Consider the following 23011-nt stretch of genomic DNA (forward strand, 5'->3'; position numbering starts at 1 on the left):
TTTCAAGTTTCGTATTTGAATAATACAGTGGTTTCTATTTACCTGCATCAACATTAGCTGCGCATTGGCCTTTGCAGACCAAAAACTTTTTTTATGCCATTTTTTTTTTTTTTTTTGAATCCCTTTATTTGAATTGTATTTAAGTACCCAATCGATAGCTGCACATTGGACATTCCTGCCTCGAAAATTTGGTAATTTTTTTTAATTTGGTTACAAAAGTTGTATTTATCTGCACAAGAAAATTTTTTGCAAACTCAAAAAAGACACTAAAAACTACCACTTCGTTTTTGTTTTTGTATTCGCAAAAACAATAACAACACAAGAAAAGATCATGCATTAAAAACATATTCTCGCTTCCTCTCCCACACTAAAAGATGGTTATGTTGGATAAAACACCACTGATGCTCAAATACATACGAATAGAAAATTAAAGATACCTGCACTTTTTGTGCACGTAAGTAAAATTAAAGATACCTGCTTCATTGTGCAGATAAATGCAATGAAGCTACCTGCATTTTGGGCATTGCTGCACAAGTTGTCGTGCAATTTTTGATTGTGCAGGTAAGCAAAAAATACTGTATAATGGCAACGACAAAAATTGCCTGTGCACATCAACGTTTTGTTTGGACCTTAATATAACATTCTTAAGATTTTAAGCGAATTGTTTACGGTTTTCTTTTTTTTAAACTTCTAAATTTATTCTATTTGGTGGAGGGTATTCAAAGTTCGGTCCGATTGAACATACTTATTTTTTACTTGTTCTTTATAAGATTTCATAAATAAATAAAGGGTTTCTTCCAATACAAAGTATTTTGAAGATTTCAACTTTTAATACCTTGTCCACATGCAGGTACTCAACGATATTATTCATTTAAAATTCATTGATTTTTTTATTTTTTATAATTTTTTTTGTTAACATTATTTTAATTAAATTCATTATTTTTTCAGATCGAACGATTAAACCCTGAAATTGTTGCTCGAATTTTGATACATATGTACATCCATACATACATATACAGATATGTACCAATAATGATTTTTGTTGCGACATTTATGACCGATATTTTGTCAGATATTTCCGCATTTGTTTCAAAAGCCATAAAAAATGTCAAGATTTGAACAAATTGATAAGAATCAGTTGGCGGTCGTGCGTACATGTTCATGTATTGTTCGCCATATAGTCGAGTACGTATGAATGTACATACAAACAAACATACACACTTATGTATGTAGGTATGATGACACATGGCATGAACGGTCGGTTGGATGGCTGTCTGGCTGGTTGGTTTGCTGTTGATCGGTTGGTTGGTCGATGATTTGGTTTGGTTCGAAGTCAATCGAATCTGAAGGCATTGAAATTAACAACAACAACTTGCGTTCGCTGCTCACTGGCTCGCATGCGAACATCGAAATGAAAACATACAAAACGAGAAGCGAAAAGCAAAACAAAACCGTGAAAATACAAAAATTACTTTGCATTCAAAAACGATATTGCTACAGCTACGGCTACGGCTGCGGCTGCTGCTATTGCTCTTGTCGCTGATAAAGAAGGTGATGATTGTCATATTAAAAGAGACAGACAGACAAACAGCGAGAAAGAATGAAAGATGAAGATCACAAAGTGGATTTTGAATACAAAAATGTAAACAAACTGAATGGAAAACCAACAACAATGGAATTTCCGGTTAAAATTTCCTTTCGAATAATAAGGTTCGCGTTCGTGTTCCTCGTGTGCATGTTATTGACCTAATGTTACAACAACAAAAAAGAAAAATATTGGTACGTAGGTACCCGCATAGATAGATTAATGAATACACTTTCCTTCGTTTGACATTGTTTTGAGATCACTCATGATTAGAAGTCAATCGGTTTTGGGGGGACTAGGCTTTATGGAAGATGCGACTATACATTGTGGCAGTTATAGATCAAGGGCAACTTTTGAGGGACATTACAACTGAAGTTGGTAAAGAGGTATAATGCAAGAAAAATATATTTTATTCCCACAAAATTGGGGGTATCTTAAATTTGTCATTGCGATTTCAAAAAAAAAACCAGTACGGAAAGCTCAAAAGTCGGGCGGGGCCGACTATATGATACCCTACACCACTGTGCATACTTAGTAGAGCTCTCGTAAAAAGGTTTATACAGGGCATTTCAGAGCTCTATGAGATATTTGGTACAAAATCAAAATCTATCTAATTCTATCGTGCATTTTACGAACTATAGCTATCTCTGAACCGGGTTTCTTTTAATTTGACGTATTAGCTTCTAGACTGAATTCGGTCTTATGTACGAAAATTCATGCCATTTGGGCTGATATTGGTCATTTGATGCACAATTAACACGAAATCGGATGAAGATATATATGGGAGCTATATCCAAATCTGAACCGATTTCGATAAAATTTAAAACAGCTATTTCTGTGCTCCATTTAATACCTGGTACCAAATATCACGGTTGTGGAGTGCATAGTAGGAATGTAAGGGACTTAAAGATCAAATCGGATGAAAGATATATATGGGAGCTATAGCTATATCTGAACCGATTTTCTCCAAATTTGATATACTTGCTTCTAGGCCGAAACGGTTGGGTGTGCCAAAATTCAGGTAATTTGGACTGATAGTGGACATTTGGTGCACATTTAACCCGAAAGCAGATGAAGATATATATGGGAGCTATATCTAAATTTTATCCGATTCTCACCAATTTCAATAGGGTTCGTCCTTGGGCCAAACAAATATTGTTTGCAAAATTTCATCTCAATCGGATAATAAATGCGACCTGCATTTTGTTCACAAGAATACATGGACAGACGGACGGACGGACAGACGGACTGACATGCATAAATCGACTCAGAAAGTGATTCTATGAAGGTTCTCAAAAGTAACTATGGGTCTATCTCGTTTCCTTCTCCATGTTACAAACAAATGCACAAAGACATAATACCCTTACCACTATGTGGTGTAGGGTATAAAGAGAAAATATATCATCATAAGGTTTCATATCGATTTTTGAAATCGAATTTTAAAATCATTGAAATCATGAGAGAATCGACTTAATTTATGTCAAGATATGACATTTAATACAATAGTTGGTACTATCTCTAGCATAGTTGGAAATAAACTTTATCGGTCCACGTTTAGATATAGTTTCCATATAATTGTACGTCCTGATTTCCTTTTTATGCCTTACACCACATAGTGATAAGGGTATTATGTCTTTGTGCATTTGTTTGTAACATGGAGAAGGAAGCGAGATGGACTTACAGTTACTTTTGAGGATCTTCATAGAATCACTTTCTGAGTCGATTTATGCATGTTTTTATCCGACTGAAATGAAATTTTCAAAACAATATTTGTATAGTCCAACTGAAATTGGGGCGAATCGGTTCAAATTTAGATATAGCTCCCATATGTATCTTCAACCGATTTCGTGTTAATTGTACACTAACTGGCCAATATCAGTCCAAATGACCTGAATTTTGGTTACAACCTAGAAGCAGTTACAACAAATTTGGTGAAAATCGGTTACGATATAACTATAGCTCCCGTATACATGTTTCATCCGATTTGGTGTTACAGTCTCTCACATACGTAATATGATTTTTGATACCGGGCATCAGATACTGCTCGAAAATACCTCTGCCAAATTGTATCGAAGTCAGTTCAGATTTGCATATATACCTTCGATATATATCTTCATCCGATTTTTACTAAATAGGCATAGTGGTGTGGGGTATCATGTAGTCGGCCCCGTCCGACTTTTGAGCTTTTCTTACTGCTTTTTTTGAGATTGTTGGGTACAATTTCAAACTGAATCTACGGCAATTTTCAGTAGGTCTAATTTCGACTCGACTGGTAAGTAAGTAACAGGCAAGGTGAGGAGATGTGAAGAAAACTCTTTAAATTAAACTTTTTTTATTCAAAAACATGCGTCTATAATTGCGGAAATAATAACTGCCTAGGGTAAATTTCAACTAAGGGTGGCTCCTGATTTTCGGTATTTTGGAAAGAAAGAATGAAGTGAAGAATTTTCATGTATTCTTTATCATATGTTTATATTTTTTTTTTTTTCAAAATTATACTTTCGGCACATCATTGTCAAAATGTTAAGTCAAAAATCCATTGTTCCTTACCCATGTAGAACTCAGAGATAGGATATTGTTTTCTATGTCAAGATAAAATATTTGACAGGGTAAAATATAGAAAGTACTGAGGTGGGTATTTTTAATCGAAATGAGTCCACCATGAAATATTTGCTCCATGTTTTCGTTCAACATTTTCAACCAAACGAGCTGTAACACGACAAATCGGATTTTATAAGAGTACCTTCTGATTCTCGGATTTCTGTCTGAATTTCGAAATGAAATTATCTTTTCGGGCACTTTTTAGTTACAATTTCCCAATGTAACGGAAAATTGGACTTTTGGGTTCAAAAAGGAAACTAAATATTTTAGGTTATATAAGTATATCATTGTGGAGGTTATAAAAAGTTCGGCCCCTTCGAAAATAGTTTCGTTTTTGCTCGTTTAATACTTTTATTGGAACAGAGTTTCTAGATGAAGGGAATATCTACTTGCCAAGTGTATCAATACAAGTCCTTTGCGACCAAAAATTAACTTTGGTAAAAACAATTATAATTTGGCTAATTATCTGTGCAGAATCAGGTCTTCGTATAGTCCCCATATAGCGGTACCTCCCAATATGCGGTATTTTGCTGGTTTTAGCGACATTTTTCACCGGAATTGTTTTATATTTGGTAATTGAAGTTCGTAATGGATACTACAGCCTTTGACAGAAAATTGCATGTGCAGGTCCACTTCGTATTTTGATGATTTTAGCGAAATTATTCACCGGAATTGTTTCAAATTTGATAGTTGAAGTTCGTAATGGATACTACAGCCTATGACAGAAACTTGTCTGTGCAGGTTCATGTTTTGGTATAGCTCCCATATAACGGTACTCCCGATATTCGGTATTTTGATGATTTTAGCTACATTATTCACCGGAATCGTTTCAAAATTGGTATTTGAAGTTCGTAATGGATACTACAGACTAAAACAGAAAATTGTCTGTGCACGTCCACGTCTTCGTATAGCCCCCATATAACGGTACCACCCGATATTCGGTATTTTGATGATATTAGCGACATTATTAACCGGAATTGTTTCAAATTTAATATTTGAAGTTCGTAAGGGATACTGCAGACTATGACAGAAAATGATGCAGCCCCACGCCATCGGAAGCCCCCATATAACGAAACCTCCCGATATTCGGTATTTTGATGAATTTATCGACATTTTTACTGTTTCATATTTTGTATTTGAAATTCGTAATCTATACTACAGCCTATGAAAAAAATTGTGTGAGCAGGTCCACGTCTTCGTATAGCCCCCATATAGCGGCACATTCCGATATTCGGTATTTTGATGATTGTAGCGACATTATCCACCGGAATTGTTTCAAATTTGGTATTTGAAGTTCATAATGGACACTACAGCCTATTACAGAAAGTTGTCTATGTAGGTCTAGATCTTCGAATAGGCCCCATATATCAGTACCTCCCTATATTCGGTATTTTGATGATTTTAACGACATTATTCACCGGAATTGTTTCAAATTTGGTCTCTGAAGTTCGTAACGGATACTACAGCCCATGACAGACAATTTTGTGTGCAGAATCAGGTCTTCGTATAGTTCCCATATAGCGGCACCTCACGATACTCGGTATTTTTATGATTTTAGCGACATTTTCGGCCGAAATTGTTTCAAATTTGGCATTTGAAGTTCGTAATGAATACCACAGACTATGACAGAAAATTGTCTGTGCAGGTCCATGTTTTGGTATATTCCATATAATGGTACCTCCCGATATTCGGTATTTTGATGGTTTTAGCGAAATTATTGACCGGAATTCTTTCAAATTTGGTATCTGAAGTTCGTAATGGATACTATGACAGATTAAGATTTTAGCGGAATTTTTAACGAATTTTATTGTTTTTTTGAAAATTGCCAAATCCGTTGCAAATGGTGGAAGGTATTCAAAGTACGGCTCGGCTGAACTTACAGATTTTTTAGTTGTTAGGGTAAAGGTAATCTGTCAACTCGGGTTGAAAACTCTCATAACATCTAAATAAACGGTCACTTCATATCACTTTATACATGGTAGAAGAATACAGGTAGTCGCTTCGACACAGCTGCTGGGACAATGAACTGTCAAACCGATTTTGAAATTGAAAGTGTTGAATGAAAAATTATTAAAATTTGTAAAAATTGTTGAGAAATGAATATTGTGACAACCTCCGATTTGCATCGTATAAGAAAATATATTAAAATGTACTTATTTTTGACAAAAAAAAATTAAAATGTTGACATATCAATATCCGCAAGCGTTGATGCACCTACCTATATTCTTCTACCATGACTTTATATTAAAACAAGTTCACCTTTGGGTTTTTATTTTTCTGGAAGAATATTAACTTCTCACACGACACAACATTTGATCGTTTCGAGCCGAATAAGGAACAGTGCTCTTATAAACACACAATAAAATATTCTTTCAGAATATATTTGTATCTACAATCCTTATATTAAAATTCGGTATTAAGGATTCCATAACTCTATAAAAACAATGGAATTTATACAATTTTTGATAACCTTTATTTGTATTTGTATTTTTTTTTTTAATATTTTACCACTTGAACGCTTTCACAAATTAATTAACCGTTGAGTGAATTAAATTATTTGTAGTCAAGGATGGCTGTTTGTTTCACAGCCCCATTAAAAATTTGCAAGCCAAATGTAAAGACTTTTTGAAGTGGGTACGGGGCGGCGCTTTACGTGACATCTGGCACGAGTGAGTTACCGGTTGATGGGCAAAAGTTGCAACATTGCCTTGGAACACGCAAACGCAACACTGGGTATTTACAGACAGACAGACACAATTGGGCACACGTTTTATTTTTTGGATCACTAAACAGAAGTTACAAAATTATTTATTTATCATTTGTGTCAAGATTATTTTTTTTAATTTTTAATCATTTAATTTCAATTTATTTTTAATTATTTTATCCTTTATTCTAAGAGGGTTAACACTTATGAAAGGATTTTTTTTATTTTCCAACATTTATCGATCGACATTTGGTGGTAGACACAGATGCCACCACAGTTTGTTGTTTTTAATACAACAAATTACAACAACAGAAAACAACACCGGTTAACATTAAAAGGCTGATGCAAACACAAACAGCATTCAAACATTATTTTCTGTAATTTATGTTTCTTTTTTTTTGTTTTGAGATGATATTTTCACATTTTCCTGGGTTTAGTTGATATTTCCCGTTTGTTTGTGCTGAGTTTTCTTTTCATTTCTCCGTTTTTTGTTTTCTGCTTTAATTTTCTTTCTTTTCTTGGTTTTCTTTTTCGTCAAAATGTATCTCGAAACTACAACAATAATCAAAAATAATTCTACGAAATTGAATTGTAAACGGGGAAACCGTAAGTAAAACAAACACTCATGCACGCACACTCTGACACAAAGCACCACACACACACGCACACACTCATGTACAGGGGCGCGCACACTCTCAAACAAACCACCAGACACCGATACGGTCACGGCACGCACATGTACAAGACCGACAACGACGACGGCGACAAAACATTCGAAACCAAAACAGAACAACGACACGAAGATGTGGAAGAAGAAGCAAAGGTGTACGTACTACACCAACAACAACAACAATAATAATAACATAATACAACAATAACAACAATTCATTAAACACAACAAACCTACATACAGACAGACTGCCAGCCCGTCAGCCAGACATTGAAAATGCTGTGTGTTTTTATTTTTTTTTTCTTCTTCTTATTTTTGTTGGTGTATTTGTTGTTGTTGCTGTGGCTGTCACTGTTTGTTTGCAGCGTATCTTGAAAACTCACGACACACTCGCACTCGTCTCGCATTCGACAAATTCACAACAATAAACAACTCGTACTCTCTACGGCTACGGTACGGCAGTGTCGGACAAACGACAAAAAAGTGGATTAGTTCGCTTTAATGACGATATATGACTGTCTGACTGGACGTGCGGATGAATGGCTGTTGGTTGCTGTTTGTGCCTCCGCGCCAATGGGCCAGACAGTCGAACGGGGTTCGTTCGTTTGGTTGGCTTGAGTTTGGTGTGAGATATGAGCGCGCCATAAAGACAGAGAGAGAGAGAGCGAGCGAGAGTCTGTGGTATGGTTTGGTTGGCCGGGTAGGTTCGTTCATTTGGCGGTTATTGAATTGTAAGCCTTGAAAGACCCAGTGGTAAAAACAACGGTTGTTCATAATTCGCATTCAAACATCATGGACCATGTGTTGGCCCAGATTTCGGTTAAATTCCTGTTGATAAATTAGTTTAAAAATGAAAAGGTGTGGAATGGCACTAAGTTTTTCTTGAGGATCTGGAAACCAAAATCTCTCTCCGTCTGCCGGACCGTAGCTCGGTCCTCTATGCGGAAATCTAAGCAATCACAAAGGCTCTAAGCTGATGTAGTACTAACAGAAGGCCAATTAGCATAGGTGTTCGCAGTGTGCAAACCCTTTAAAAGTTGAAAGACTATAATTTTAGGTTTGGGCAAAGAACACTCAACAATGAGAGCTTAGACTAATTTCAAATCAGCATTACGGTTTTGCGAAGACAGATTTAATACATCAGGACCTCCTCATCCATCATAAGATATAAAAACAAGCTGTTAATTTTATAGTTTTTCTAGCTACTGGATTGAGCGATATGAAAATAATATCGAAAATAAAAGAGCTTAGAACTATGTTTAAAAATTTGACCTTCAATTGATGCACAATCAAACATTCTTTTCTAGTTTTATAAACTCGAAACGTCAATTCAGTAGTTGGATACCACCAAATATTCTCAAGAACTGAGCGAACAAACTGCCATGTCCATTTTCGAATATTTTTCACAAATCTTTACATTTTTCATATGTGCCACCATTGGTTGGAAATTGAGCCAAAATTTCAAAATATCGAAAACCAGGAGTTACTTCTGTATGAGGAATATATCAAAAAGTGGGCCCGAATTAAATATTTTTGTGGGAAACTACACTACTCGATTTCTGACCACTTTGATATCCACAGAAGGGCGGACATCGTTAAATCGGCTTAGAATTTTATACTAGTCAGGAATATATTCATTTCTTTTCATATAAGAGGTTAGGGAGGGAGCTGCTAACAGAATTTCAAGAAAACCCGTCAATTTTTCAGAAAAACAAGGCCGAACCGAACTTCTAATACCCTCCACCATTGGGTAAAGAAAACATTTTTACGTAGAAGTATTTGGATTTAATCGTGTTCCATACAAATACCAATAAGACCGTTTGGATAATCGTGATAAACTTTTAAAATAACCATAAAGTGGGTGATGGGAGTCATACCAAAACGGGAACCTATATAGACAATTTTATACTACAAGGATTGTTATATATTGCGAGTCTTATATAGCAAATTTGAAACTATTTCGTGGGTAAATGTGACTAGGATTAAAAACCAAATACGGGTGGGTAACATTATATGTGCGCCATAGGAAAACGGGGACTTAGATATTCAATGTGCTGCCACGGGAGCTAGAACCCATTAAAATTACCAATTTATAGACAAATCTGTCGAAAAATGTGTCAAAAATGATCCAAATACCGAATGACGGAAGATACCGTTATATGGCGGCTACAACAGAACGCGGACCCATACATCCCATTTTTAATGCCAATCATCCTAGACACAATACAAACTACTGTGTCATATTTTAAAGCTCTGCGTCAAAGAATATGGACTGTATCGTGATTTCAACAGACATGCAGGCAGACAGACGGACATCGTTAAATCGACTTAGAATTTTATGCTCATTCTGTGTTCGGATTTTTTTTATTACACATTTTGTGTAAAGTATTGCCAATTTTGGTGGTGAATTAATTGAAGCTATTCAATTTTTGGTAATCTTTAGAATTTCCCAGTGAGCTTCTAAATTTAGTTTTGTTAAGGTTTACCTAACAAAAAATCAGTTCCACATTTGGAAATTATTCTTTGTACGAATTTAGACAAAACTGGAAGAGCCAAAGCAAAATTCCACGTTTTATTTCAGATTTTTTCTTCCTAATTTTCAACATTTTTTTAAAAAGTTAGGAAGTTTAACTTTCTGTACTGGGATCCTAAAGATTGCCCTTCGGTTTCCAAAAGCAAAAGTCGGAAAATCTTTAATAATATCTCATTTATTGCTCTTTCAAGATCAATAAGTTTTAAACATATAAATAAAATTAAATTAAAATCAAATAGTCTCAATATATAATATCTTTCCCAAATATTATTAATCATATTTAAAAAGAAGTAAAATAGCTGTAAGTTCGACCGTGCCCAACTTTGAATAACCTCCACCATTTGAAACGAATTTGGCAATTTTCAAAAAAATAATATCGGTTAAAAATTCTGTTAACATCTTAAAAATACCAAATTTAGCCCTTATATTAGGCCCAATACGACGATGTGAACCTGCATAGGTGACTTTTGTCATAAGCCATTAAAATATTTAAATACGGCGGAGGTACCATTACATGGGGGCTATACCAAAACGTGGACCTGCGCAGACAATTTTCTTTCATAGCCTGTAGTATCCATACGAACTTCAAATACCAAATCTGAAACACTTCCGGTGAATAATTTCGATAGGGAGGTACCATTATATGAGTAAAATTTTAACAACCTACTTCATTTCGTTCGGATGCTATCGTAATTTCCACAGACGGACGAGCATCGCTAGATTGATATAAAATTTTATGCTGATCTGAGGGCATAAAATTTTTTTCAATAAAATCAGTTAAGTGATTATTATCTTTAGTAATGTCCGATTTAATAGAATGCTTTTAAAAATATATATATTTGGTAAATTATGGAAGACAATTTGTGGCGGTATTCCCGGTATTTCCCTTTTTTGAGTGAAATATCGTCAAAATGCCGGTAAATCGGTAAAAATTGCAGCCCTCGGCTTGATTTGTTCCAGGTATACTACTGCTTTCAAAACAATCTCTAACAGCAGCGGATGATAGACTTACCAGATAGAGTTGAAGAGATGAAGGTTTTCTTTTATTTCTGTTTCTATTGGCCTTAATTACATGTCGCTGTTCTAGTCCAGATCTTTCGTCAACTATATTAAATTATTGTTATGTTTAGAACTCTAGTTGCATTTCGGGTTCGACGAAAATCATTGGATCTTCTTAGCCCCATCATTGTGGCCCATACTTGTAAATAATTGAAACACACGTGTCTAATGCTAGGAACACAATTGGAGCGAACGACGAATTTTTTCGCGGCGTATGTTCGTCGTCAAAAATAAAACATATGTGTATATGGAAGTGCACACAATCACGGCACCGGCGAAAATTTCGTCGGTCGCCGCGAACTCAATTAGCTTTATTTCTATTTCATACGCCGGCGACCGGCGAACAAAACAGTACAAGGTGGCCATACTTGTACGAATTTTATGTGTTTTAGTAAATAAAGTTACTTTTTACTTTAAAATTTGTTATGGTCACTCTACTATCTGTTACTCGTATAAAAAAACATAATTAATTTGTTTATTTATTTGTGTACTTGCGCCTGAGTGAAGATGGATATCAGTGAATTTATAATAGAGAAGATGGACATAAGTGAAATTATAATAGAGAACGTAAAGAATTATGTGTTCTTGTATAATTCATTGTAGTCAACAAATGAGCAAAAAGTAAACAACTTCATCAGCTGTTTTATAATTTCGTCGGTATTGTGTTCCATACGACGAATTTTCGCGGCTCATTTTGTCGCCGCGTAGGACGAAATTCGTCGTTCGCTCCAATTGTGTTCCTAGCATAACACTGAAAACGAATATGGTAACAATTTCTGTTCTCTAATTTTAATTTTAGCTCTTTGCAAATATAACAAAACTTACTTACTTTATGCATTCTAAAAATTCATATTTTTCAATTTGATTCTTAAGATATCTCCAAATTTTTAGGTGTCACAAAATAGTTTACACAAACCACATTTTATTTTATTATAAAATAGTCACTTATCGTTATTTAAGCTTTGTACTGTTCTTTTGCATAGTTTTAAAAGAACTGTTATCGTAAATTTTCGTTGTATCGATAAAAAATATGGTGCTGTACGAAGCGTGTCTAAATATTGTATTTTGGAGGAGATTTCGAAGCAAAATGCAGCAACCTAGGGAGTAAAAGAGCAGAAAATATATCGAGAAGGGTTTTCGTAACACAAAAGAGAGTCTATAATTTCATTTGTAGCAAAAATATTAAAGATGTACTAAGCCATTAATAATATACTCAAAACGAAAGTTACTAACTAGATAGCACGCATAACCACGAGTACACTGCCCATGGCAGAAGAATACAGGTCGATGCATCAACGCTTGGGAGCATTGATATGTCAAAAAATATTAAAGTTTTTTCAAATATAAGTAGATTTTTATATGTTTTCTTATACGACTTCGTTCGGAGGTTATTATAATTCACATTTTTCAACAATTTTTACAAATTTAAATAATTTTTCATTCAACATTTTCAATTCAAAAATTGGTTTGACAGTTCATTGTCCCAGCAGCTGTGTCGATGCGTCTACCTATATTTTTCAATTTAGCGATGTCTCTCCGTCTGTGGAAATCACTCTAGCTTCGGAACGAATAGAAGTAGATTGATAAAATTTTACTCAAATGTATGTTATGTCTGCAGGACTTTTGGTATTGAAAATTAGCCATGTAAGTCCACGTCTTCGTATAGCCCCCATATAACGGTACCTCCCGATATTCGGTATTTTGATGATTTTAGCGACATTATCCACCGCAATTGTTTCAAATGTGGTATTTGAAGTTCGTAATGAATACTACAGCCTCGTCTTCGTATAGCCCTCATATAACGGTACTTCTCTATATTCGGCATTTTGATGATTTTATCTGCATTATTACCGATTTCTTAAGTTTCGCATTTGAATATTGTAATGGCTTATGACAAAAGTTGCTTATGCAGGTCCATGTCGTCGTATTTTTAAGATTTTAACGGAATTTTTAACGGATTTTATTGTTTTTGAGAATTGCCAAATTCGTTCCAAACGGTGGAGGGTATTCAAGGTTAAGCCCGTCCCGGTAATGTAGAATATACAAGCCTATATAATAAAGTTTTTTTTAGTAAAATTTAGACGTTATAAAATATCTCGCCTCACCAGTTAAAGGTTATAGAGTCTATTCTAGATTTCAGATCTCTTTCCCCAGCCTCCGCATTTTAAAATTGGTCACACTCGTATTTTTCATTGTCTATGAAATCACCAACCCAACTCCATAGGTAGTGTCACTGCATTTTTTACCACTGGGTATTATGTGTGTTTCGTATTTGTTTTGCTCACTCATTCTATGCTCTTTGACAAGCCCAGAGTTCATGTTTTTATTGCCATTTGTTTGTTGTTGTTTTTTCATTTGCTTGAATCCCTGTTGCAACGCAAGGTAACACCAGACGAAATTTAATTTCAAACCAACCAACCAACAACGGGTTACAAAACAGCAGACAAACTGACAGACAGACAGATAAACAAACTCGACTGAACATAACAACAAAAGAGATCATCAACATATCAGCAGAGTGGCTGTTTTCAAACAAATTGTTGTATTTTTCCAAAGAGCGGTCCAAAGAGTAAGAGAGAGAGAGAGAGAGCGCGAAAGAGGGTAAGAAAAGAACACATTACATTTGTTAATTTATTTTAATTGAGAGCCGAATTAACGGCTTGAAATGATAAACAATTAAAGAGGAGAGTGCCGCGTAAGGAGGCACAAAGGATTTCGTTCATCTCCAACGAGAGTGGTGGAGAAATTCAGACAATGATCTTTCTGGTTGAACGAAGCCAACAACAACGACAGCGCACCACAGCCAGCAGCACCACCAATGAGTTGAGTGGCGAACAAAGAAAGGCCATAAATTAACAACAATTATCTAAAATGGATTAATAATTCAAAATCGATTATGGGCATTCATTTGAATGGAAATTATAACTTAATCAATGGGATTAAATAAATATTTGACTTAAATTAATGTAAATAGCATCGTTTTGTTTTGGGAATTATTAAATTAAACATTAGGTTGGTTCGGAACCTTCCCAGGCGTACTGTGGCCAACATTAAAACTTGGTTTGTTAGAGAAATAATTTGAAAACTAAAACAATTACAGTAGTTCCAAGCGAAACTCGTACACTTAGCAAACAATTTTCTTTCACGGCAACCGTGTTTCGAACTGCGTCCAACTTCACGTGATTGTTGGAAAATGTATTTGGGGAAGACCCTAAAAGCTAATTTATCACACATTTCCAGGTGTTGTGTAATTTACTTACGTAAATATTTAGAAAAAAATAACAAGCTAAAAAGCAGTAAGTTCGGCCGATACGAACTTTGAAAATCCTCCACCATTTGGAACGAATTTGGAAATTTTTAAAAAATAGACAATTTTCTGTCACAGGATGTAGAAAATTTTCTGTCACAGGATGTAGCATCCATTACAAACTTCAAATACGACATCTCAAACAATTTCGGTGGGTATTGTACCTAAAATCGTCAAAATACCGAATATATGGGGGTACCGATATATGGGGCCTATACGAAGACCTGGACCTGCATAGACAATTTTCTGTCACAGACTGTAGTATCCATTACGAACTTCAAATACCAAATTTGAAACAATTCCGCTTAATAATGTCGCTAAAATCATCAAAATAACGAATATAGGGAGGCACCATTATATGGAGGCTATACGAAGACGTGAACCTGCACATACAATTTTCTGTACTAGGCTGTAGTGTTCATTACGAACTTCAAATACCAAATTCGAAATAATTCCGTTTAATAATGTCGCTAAAATCATCAAAATACCGAATATCAAGAGGTACCGTTATATGAGGGCTATACATGGCCCATTTACGAACTTAACCTGCCTACTGGAAAAATAAACAGCCTCCTACCTAAATTCGTTCGAAAGATAGTGTGATTACAGCAGACAGACGGCAAAGTCGCTAAATCGACTTAGAATTTTATGCTGATCAAGAATATATATACTTTGTTGGGTCTGACATGAGTATTTCGAGGAGTTACAAACGGAATGACAAAGTTAATATACCCTCCATAGTATGGCGGAGGGTACAAAAAATGGGAACACAACGAGGACAAACCACTGTTGAATATAAGCCGATCTACAGTTCAGTGCATCATAAAACGGTTCAAAACAGATGGATGTGTAGAAAATAAGTCTAAATATTATATTTTTTCGGCAGATCAAAAAGGATCAATTTTTCAGTGCACCGAAGCTCGCAAAAATTGCTGAAAAGGATTTGGAAACAATAAGAAATATACTGCATAAGACGAACCTCTAATCAGCAAGCGAAATCAAGAAGTAAGATTGCGATTTGCCAAGGGGCACATATCAAAAAATTTTTCATTTTGGAAAAATGTGCTGTTCACGGACGAGAGCAAATTCAACCTTTTTGGTTCAGATGGCAGACCTTATGTATGGAGAAAGGCAAATGAAGCGCTCCTTGCCAAAAAATATGAAGCCTACAGTGAAGCACGGTTGTGGCTCAAATGAAGCGCACCTTGCCAAAAATATGAAGCCGACAGTGAAGCACCGTGGTGGCTCAGTAATGGTGTTGGGTTCATTTTCAGACTATGTACCTTAACATTTTGAAAGAAAGTTTGCCACTGTGTAAGGAAAAGCTCGGCATTGGCGAAGATTAGTATTTTTATCAAGATCCGAAACACAAGGCTTATAGAGTGCGGTCATGACTGCCATATAATTGTCCCAACGTGATGGATATACCAGCCCAGAGTTTAGATATAAACCCCATAGAGAATTCTAGAGCTATCTCGATGTAAAAATCCGCCAGCATACCATATCTTGCAAAGAAGATCTGAAGAAAGCTTTGTTGGAAGTATGGCAAAAAAATCAACCTAGCTTTTGCGAAAAACTTGTTAAAAGTATGCCAAATAGGCTACAAATGGTAAAAAAGTAAAAAAAAGAGTAATGTCAAGAAATACTTTAATGAATACGAAGTGTACGAGTTTTGCTTTGGCATTGAAATATGATCTCTTTTAATATTTATTTATTTTTTTTTACTTTAAATGAATTAAAATGTTATTTTTTGGCTTTTAAAATTACTTACATAGTGTACTAATAAAATGTAAAAAACCATTTTCTTTTGCTGTACGAGTTTAGCTTGGAGGTACTGTATATTCTTCAAAGGAATTTCATTGTGTACATTCAATTTAGGTACAGAAAATAAATAAAAATCTCAAATATGCCTTAATTATTAAAAAAGTTTTGGCAGCTAAATTTTGATTTTTGGAAGTTATAGAAAAATAAAAATGTTTTTTTAGCTGTCTGTCTCCTGTAACTATGATATCTGGAAGTAGGTAAGAAACTAGTATTGAAATCAACAAATTTATGACACTGTTACAAAATTTAATTTTTTCAATTATCACAAGAATACCCCAGGAGATTTAGAAAGTAGAGGTGTTTTGAATGTTTACAACACGATAATCTAAATTGAGTGGGGAAAATTCTCTACTCGAGGATTATATTGGTCAATATTGTTGACATCCAAGTAAGTCACAAAAAAGGCAAGGCAAAATACTTCCGGAGATACATCCCTACAATCAATGTTGGTGACCAACCTGCACAGTATTTTCGACTTCTGCCGTCACGTGGAACTAAAAAGGAGAATTACGCCTGCTGGAAGCTTATCTACTTATCTGGCATATAATAATAATGTATTCCTTTGCCACTCGGCTCAAATGGAAAGAATAAGCATATGGGAAAGAAGGGTCTTAGCATCGTGTTTAGGAATGAGGACATAAGGATATGGGAAAGAAGGGTCTTGGCATCGTTTTTAGTGAGGCCAACAATTGATGACAATGGAATTTACCGTCAACCGACAAACAGGAACATCTATAACCCTATAGAATTCAACCAGATCGACGTCTTCATGATGAGAAATGCGCACAAATTCCGTAGAAAATATTATAATAAAACAATTCCTGGAATACAAAGAGGAAAAAATTCCAAGGAAAAAATTACGGAATTTTTTTGGACTTTTTAATATGCAATGGAATTAGAGATTTCTTTTCTTTAGTGACTTATGGTGAAATTTGATGAAAAATATTTTTTCTTTGATGTTATTCTTCTAAAATGACGATTTGTTGGGGATTTTAGCATAAATTCACATAAAATGCGGCTTTAACCCCAAAATAATAATATTAATTTTAATAAACATTAATTTCTGGCTTGAGACCTTGGGCGTCTTCTAGGAGCTATAGTTAAATTTCTAGAAGATAATTTTGTAGAATATTTAGACTTGGTTCAACCTCGTTTCAACGAAGTTTTTTACCATTTGTTGAGAAAAGGACCAAAAAGATCCCTTTGGTGATTGTAATGCCCCGTTTCGTTAATAGTTATGTTGTCGAAGACACCATAAACCTAAAATGCAAGGATTCCAAGGAACTATAATCCGAAAATTTCAAAAACGTTTCTTTGCGAAAAAAACGCCAATACACGTGTATTCTATTTTTATACCCTCCACCATACTATGGAGGGTATATTAATTTTGTCATTCCGTTTGTAACTCCTCGAAATACTCATGTCAGACCCAACAAAGTATATATATTCTTGATCAGCGTAAAATTCTAAGTCGATTTAGCCATGTCCGTCTGTCTGTTGTAATCACGCTATTTTTCGAACGAATTGAGATAGAAGGCTAAAAATTTGCACACGTGTTTATTTTTCCAGTAGGTAAATGGGCCATGTAGGTCCACGTTTTCATATAGCCCCCATATATAAGTACTTCCCGACATTCGGTATTTTGATGATTTTAGCGTCATTATTCACCGGAATTGTTTCAAATTCGGTATTTAAGATTCATAATGGATACTACAGCCTATGACAGAAAATTGTCTGTGCAGGTCCACGTCTTCGTATAACCCCTATATTTTTCCAGTAGGCAGGTTAAGTTCGAAAATGGGCCATGTAGGTCCACGTTTTCATATTGTCTATGCGGGTACAGGTCTTCGTATAGTCCCCATATATCAGTACCTCTCTATATTCGGTAGGTACAACAACCACCGAAATTTTTTGAGTTGTCGTATTTGACGTTCGTAATGGATGCTATAGGCTGTGACAGAAAATTGTCTATGCTGGTCCAGGTCTTCGCACAGCTCCGATATAACGGTACCTCCATATATACGACATTTTGATAATTTTAGCTACATTATTCACCGTTTATTTCAAGTTTCGAATTTGAATATGGTAATGGCTTATGACAAACAAGGCCTATGTAGGTAAACGTCGTATAGACCCCAATATAACGGCTATATTCGGTATTTTTAAAATTTCAACAGAATTTTTTTACGGACTTTATTTTTTGTAAAATTTCCAAATTCGTTCCAAATCGTGGAGGGTATTCAAAGTTCGGCCCGGCCAAACATACTGCTCTTTAACTTGTTAAACTTTCAAAATCTACTGGGAGTTTTCAATATTTTTTTTACACTACATCGACATGAATATGTCGATTTCTGGTCTTTGAGGACCATATTTGTCTTTTTTTTTTGCAATATATTTGAATGTCTAAATATGTGGTCTCATGACACTTTTGAGTTATTGCGACGAAATGTTCTACTAAAATATTCCTCATTCTATTTGATTGCAGACAGTTTTCATATTCTGCTCCAGAACCAGGAAGGATCTACTAGTTTTAGAATTTATTCGATATCATAAGAAAAAATTGTTTATCGTAATAAAATTTTTACATTCTTGCAGGTTGTGGAACAAAGTCATAGTCATTAAGGTCTATAATACCGAACAACGTCCGACAAGAGGACTACTTTTTACAACAAGTGGTTCATAAACTTAATAGTTTTTGCACTATTGAAATTTAAATCTGAGGAATAAGGTTCAAATACATGTAAGACTTTTTACTGAATTAAGGCGATGGTACATAAGCAGCTTGAAGTCTTCGAATGGCATATTTTGTGACATATCATAAAAGGATGCCAGAGCCGCATTCGAATCCTGTCGTCGTTTCTCCTTATAATTTGACATTAATATGCCTAGCCATGATGCCATGCTGCTTTTGTACCCTCGCCTTTAATTCATTGGCTGGCTTTTCCGTAAAGGAACAAAGCTTTCTTCTTTTACGAAGTAATAAGCCGATGACTTAAGACAGTAAGAAACTTATTCTATGTGATCTCACCATAACCAACTTGGCATCGTTGCATGGTATATTAAGTGACAAATTATAAAGGGATGTCAGAGTCGCATGCGAACTCTGCAGTCGTTTTCCTTTATAATTTGGCATTAAGAGCCATGTTACGATATCAACTTGCTTATGTCTTATCACCTTTATGGGTAAAGTACATAAAAGGTTTTTTGGCTGGCATAGGTAGTCTTTAACGAAGAAGCCAGAGGATGACTTATGCCAATCAAAAAAAAAAAAAAAATTCTTTAAATCTTCCTTTGCTGAAAGTTTAATTGCGAGGAATTCATAATTTCCAAAAAAAAAAAAAAAACAAATAGATTCAAAAGTGGCATATGTATAAATTTGTAATAACAAAATAAATATTTATTGTATAATATGAATTTAATCAATATTTTTGGACATCAAAGAAGGCAGAAGCTGAAGGTGAGAATATATACACGCTTTTTGTGGAGGAACAAAAAAGTTTAATTTTGAAATGTACCTTGTATGTCTGGTGTCTGCATCTCACGCCTTCAAGTAGTACGGTTTAATAGGTTAATGGTGTAGCACATTCCATAATTTATCTTTAACCGTTCAAATGAAAAGTAAATAATATTTCGATATCAATCGAATGTATTCTTATCTGTACATGTCTGTGAAAAATAGGTCAACATTTGAGTTTCTCTTTTAGTTAATTACAAAAAATAGTAGAATTTTAATGTAGCGCAAGCTAGAGTCACAACAGCCTCTTTAGCTCAGTGGCAGAGCACTGGTCTTGTAAACCAGGGGTCGTGAGTTCAATCCTCACAGGAGGCAATGGAATTGTAAACCATTCATTAATTTTATATATAAAGAGAATTTTGATACTTATAATTAATTTATATTTAATAATTATTATAGAGACCAATCCAGCAGTTATATGTGTTTAAAGGTCCTATCCACACTTTACAGGCTACAATTCGATATTGACATCTTAATTGGTGGGTCTTAATAATGGGTTTAGATTTTGGAACGTCAAATTTCCTTATACAATGAGCTACAATTTGTCATATAGGGTTCGTTTCGAGGCCCGGGCCCCTTCCGAATAGATTACTTTTTATATTTTACATGGAGAAGTTATTTTTATTGCTTCTGGTTATACCAAAAGCCTCCTCCCCTTAAAATGATCTCAAAATGCAGTACTGCCTAGGTTTCTGTGTTTCGATTAGAAGACAATCTAGCAAAAATGTCCTATGTTGGCACAGATACATTGTCATATAGGAGACACCCCAGATTTTTTGGTCATTATCAATATTATTCAACCGATACATAAAGTGTAAGTCTCTTCAGGTGTCAAACTTAGGGATCTTGTGTCAAAAATGTTAAAAAAAAAATTCTTTGGTAAAGATAGCTCTGATGCATATGAGCAGTATTATTTATTTCTTTATGGTAAACAAACCCGGTTATGTGAATTTTCGAACTGGACATCTAGATATGAAAATCGATTATTTACCGAACTTTAAAAGTCTATTTTCCTGTACAGCGACGTAGGGAAAAATGCATTTCGAAAGTATTTACGGGTTGGCGCCCAACGTGTAAAAACACACTTTTCCGTACAAAAATATATTAAAATTACCGAAAAATCCTGAAGTAGCTATAGCAAATAGCGGACCAATGCCAAAACTCGAAAATTTTAATTGTGGGTAATCAATCTGGCAATTGTGAATGAAACCTTTAAAATACCGAAATAATTGTGTTGTACCTAAAAATAATAAACAAGGATACGAAAATGTGAATGTAAAGAGCCAATTATCTGCATGGAATGGGACCCATTGAGAAAAAAATGTGTGAGCAGGTTCGCAACGGTGACAAGTGCGTGTGGTTATAAAACTGAGGAGGAAAGTCCAGGAGAAGCAGTTTTTTCCAAACTAGGTGAGTCAGAATAGTGCAAGTGAATTCGAAGACCTTGAAGAGTTCGTATTTCGTGGGTTCTCGGTATTTTAGGGATAACCCTTGAAGTTTTGGTGTCCCTTATACTCGATGATCTAAGTTTGACCTTTGAAGAATTCGTATCCCTCGGATTTTCGGTGTTTTAAATATAATTCTTGAACGATGTCTTAGTCATAGCCCTGAAAAGGCCGTATCTCTTTGTTAATATTAATCCGCTGGGAACACCTAGATTTTCTTTCTCCCCGTAGAACAAGCAGGCTAGGAGGATAACTATTTACAATAGAGTTAGAAGGGCAGATTTCTGACCACAAGAAGTGTAACAACAGACTTTCTCACCTTGGGTTAGAGTAACTGGACGGTCTCCAAGGGTTCGTAGATAATTTTTTATTATCTTTTGCGACTGAGAGAGAAAGATAGTGATTGTCGTTTGATATTACATGCTATTGTTGTAGGAACTTATACTGTACTTATTCTATGGTAAGTGTAATTTATCCTGCTTATCTTCGGTCCGGAATTGAAATCGGATCGAGACCTGAATAAGTACTCGAGATACGGGACAGGGAAGCAGGATTTAGTCCCGAGGAATAAGCTATACCGAACACATTCAAACCTTGATAAGTACTCAAGCTGGACCTATGGAAAAGTGCAAGGCTACGTCTACTGAATATCCAATACGTATGACAACAGGGATATTCAAAGCTTCGGTTGCAAAAGACCTTAATAAGTACTCAAGCAGGCCTATCAGCCTCGGTATTATATTTATATAAAAAACAAGTAAAAAAGTATCGGTCGGTTTTGCCGACAGATGTATACCCTCAGCCAATGTCTTCACAACAAATCTTGTGTTAGCAAAAATGTTTGTGTGTGTGAAATTTGAAGAGAGTTGGATTCTTATTTCGCTTTCTTTGAGAGTTTTGTTTTTCAAAATTTTGAAGAAATGTTCCGATCGACCTTTTGTGGGGGAGGTACCAGAAGGAGTGGACCGATATTGTTCATCTTAACACCAGACCTTGGGTTAATATAAATATTGGGATGTGTGAAATTTGAAGACAATCGGACTCTTACATAACATTTTATGAGAGTTGTAATTATTCACCATTTGTGGGGGAGGTACTTGATGGAGTGGGCCGATATTGTCCATTTCCACACCTGCCCTAGCACTGACGCAAATATTAGGATTTGCACAGTTGGAGCAAATTCGGATTATCCTTTCTCTTCCTGTGCAAAAAATATATTTTTTGAAAATTTCGACCTTTTGTGGGGGAGGTACCAGAAGGAGTGGACCGATATTGCCCATCTCAGAACTCGATCTAAGTTTGACAAAAATACTACGTTGTAGCCAATTTGAACCAAATCGGATACTCCCTTCGAGAGTTATCGTGCGCACCAGCCAGCCAGACAGACAGACAGACGGACGGACGGACGGACGGGCATCGCTAGATCGACTCCAAATGTTCTGAAACGGATTTGGTCCAAAGAGACCTATGGTCTAAACCCGTTATTTCGACTAGGCACGTTTTGGCCGTATCAAATGATATATACCCTCTGTTGCCATATGGCTGAGGGTATAATAAGGAATTTATTTAAAATATCTTAGATCGATTAATCGGTTTAAATTGAACGATTATTCATTATTCGAAATGTACTATTTTTTCTTAATCGAAAAAATTATTCGAAAAAGATTCTCCGATTAATCGATCGGATACTCTAATAAGTACTCAAGCAGACCACATTAATTTTCAAAGCCATGGTTGCAATAGACCTTAATAAGTGCTCAAGCTAAAAT

The 23011-nt window shown here is 35.2% G+C and overlaps 1 protein-coding gene and 1 non-coding gene across 4 annotated transcripts in view; one reads left to right on the forward strand and one right to left on the reverse strand.

The window, feature by feature from the left end:
- Nucleotides 1–23011, reverse strand: part of LOC101889302 (neurogenic protein mastermind) — a 425563-nt gene that overhangs the window by 266000 nt on the left and 136552 nt on the right. Inside the window, exon 1 of one of the 3 annotated variants that reach the window (XM_011293632.3) lies at nt 7798–8102. The exons of the other annotated variants lie outside the window; for them this stretch is intronic. The gene's annotated coding sequence lies outside the window, so the exon portion shown is untranslated. Of the gene's footprint in view, nt 1–7797; nt 8103–23011 lie in introns of those variants that run through there. 3 annotated transcript variants of the gene reach the window in all.
- Nucleotides 20041–20112, forward strand: TRNAT-UGU (transfer RNA threonine (anticodon UGU)). Its single transcript has one exon. It is a non-coding gene; the product is annotated as a tRNA-Thr (tRNA).

Source organism: Musca domestica, unplaced genomic scaffold, assembly GCF_030504385.1.
Source record: "Musca domestica strain aabys unplaced genomic scaffold, Musca_domestica.polishedcontigs.V.1.1 50, whole genome shotgun sequence".
Taxonomy (NCBI): Eukaryota; Metazoa; Arthropoda; class Insecta; order Diptera; family Muscidae; genus Musca; species Musca domestica.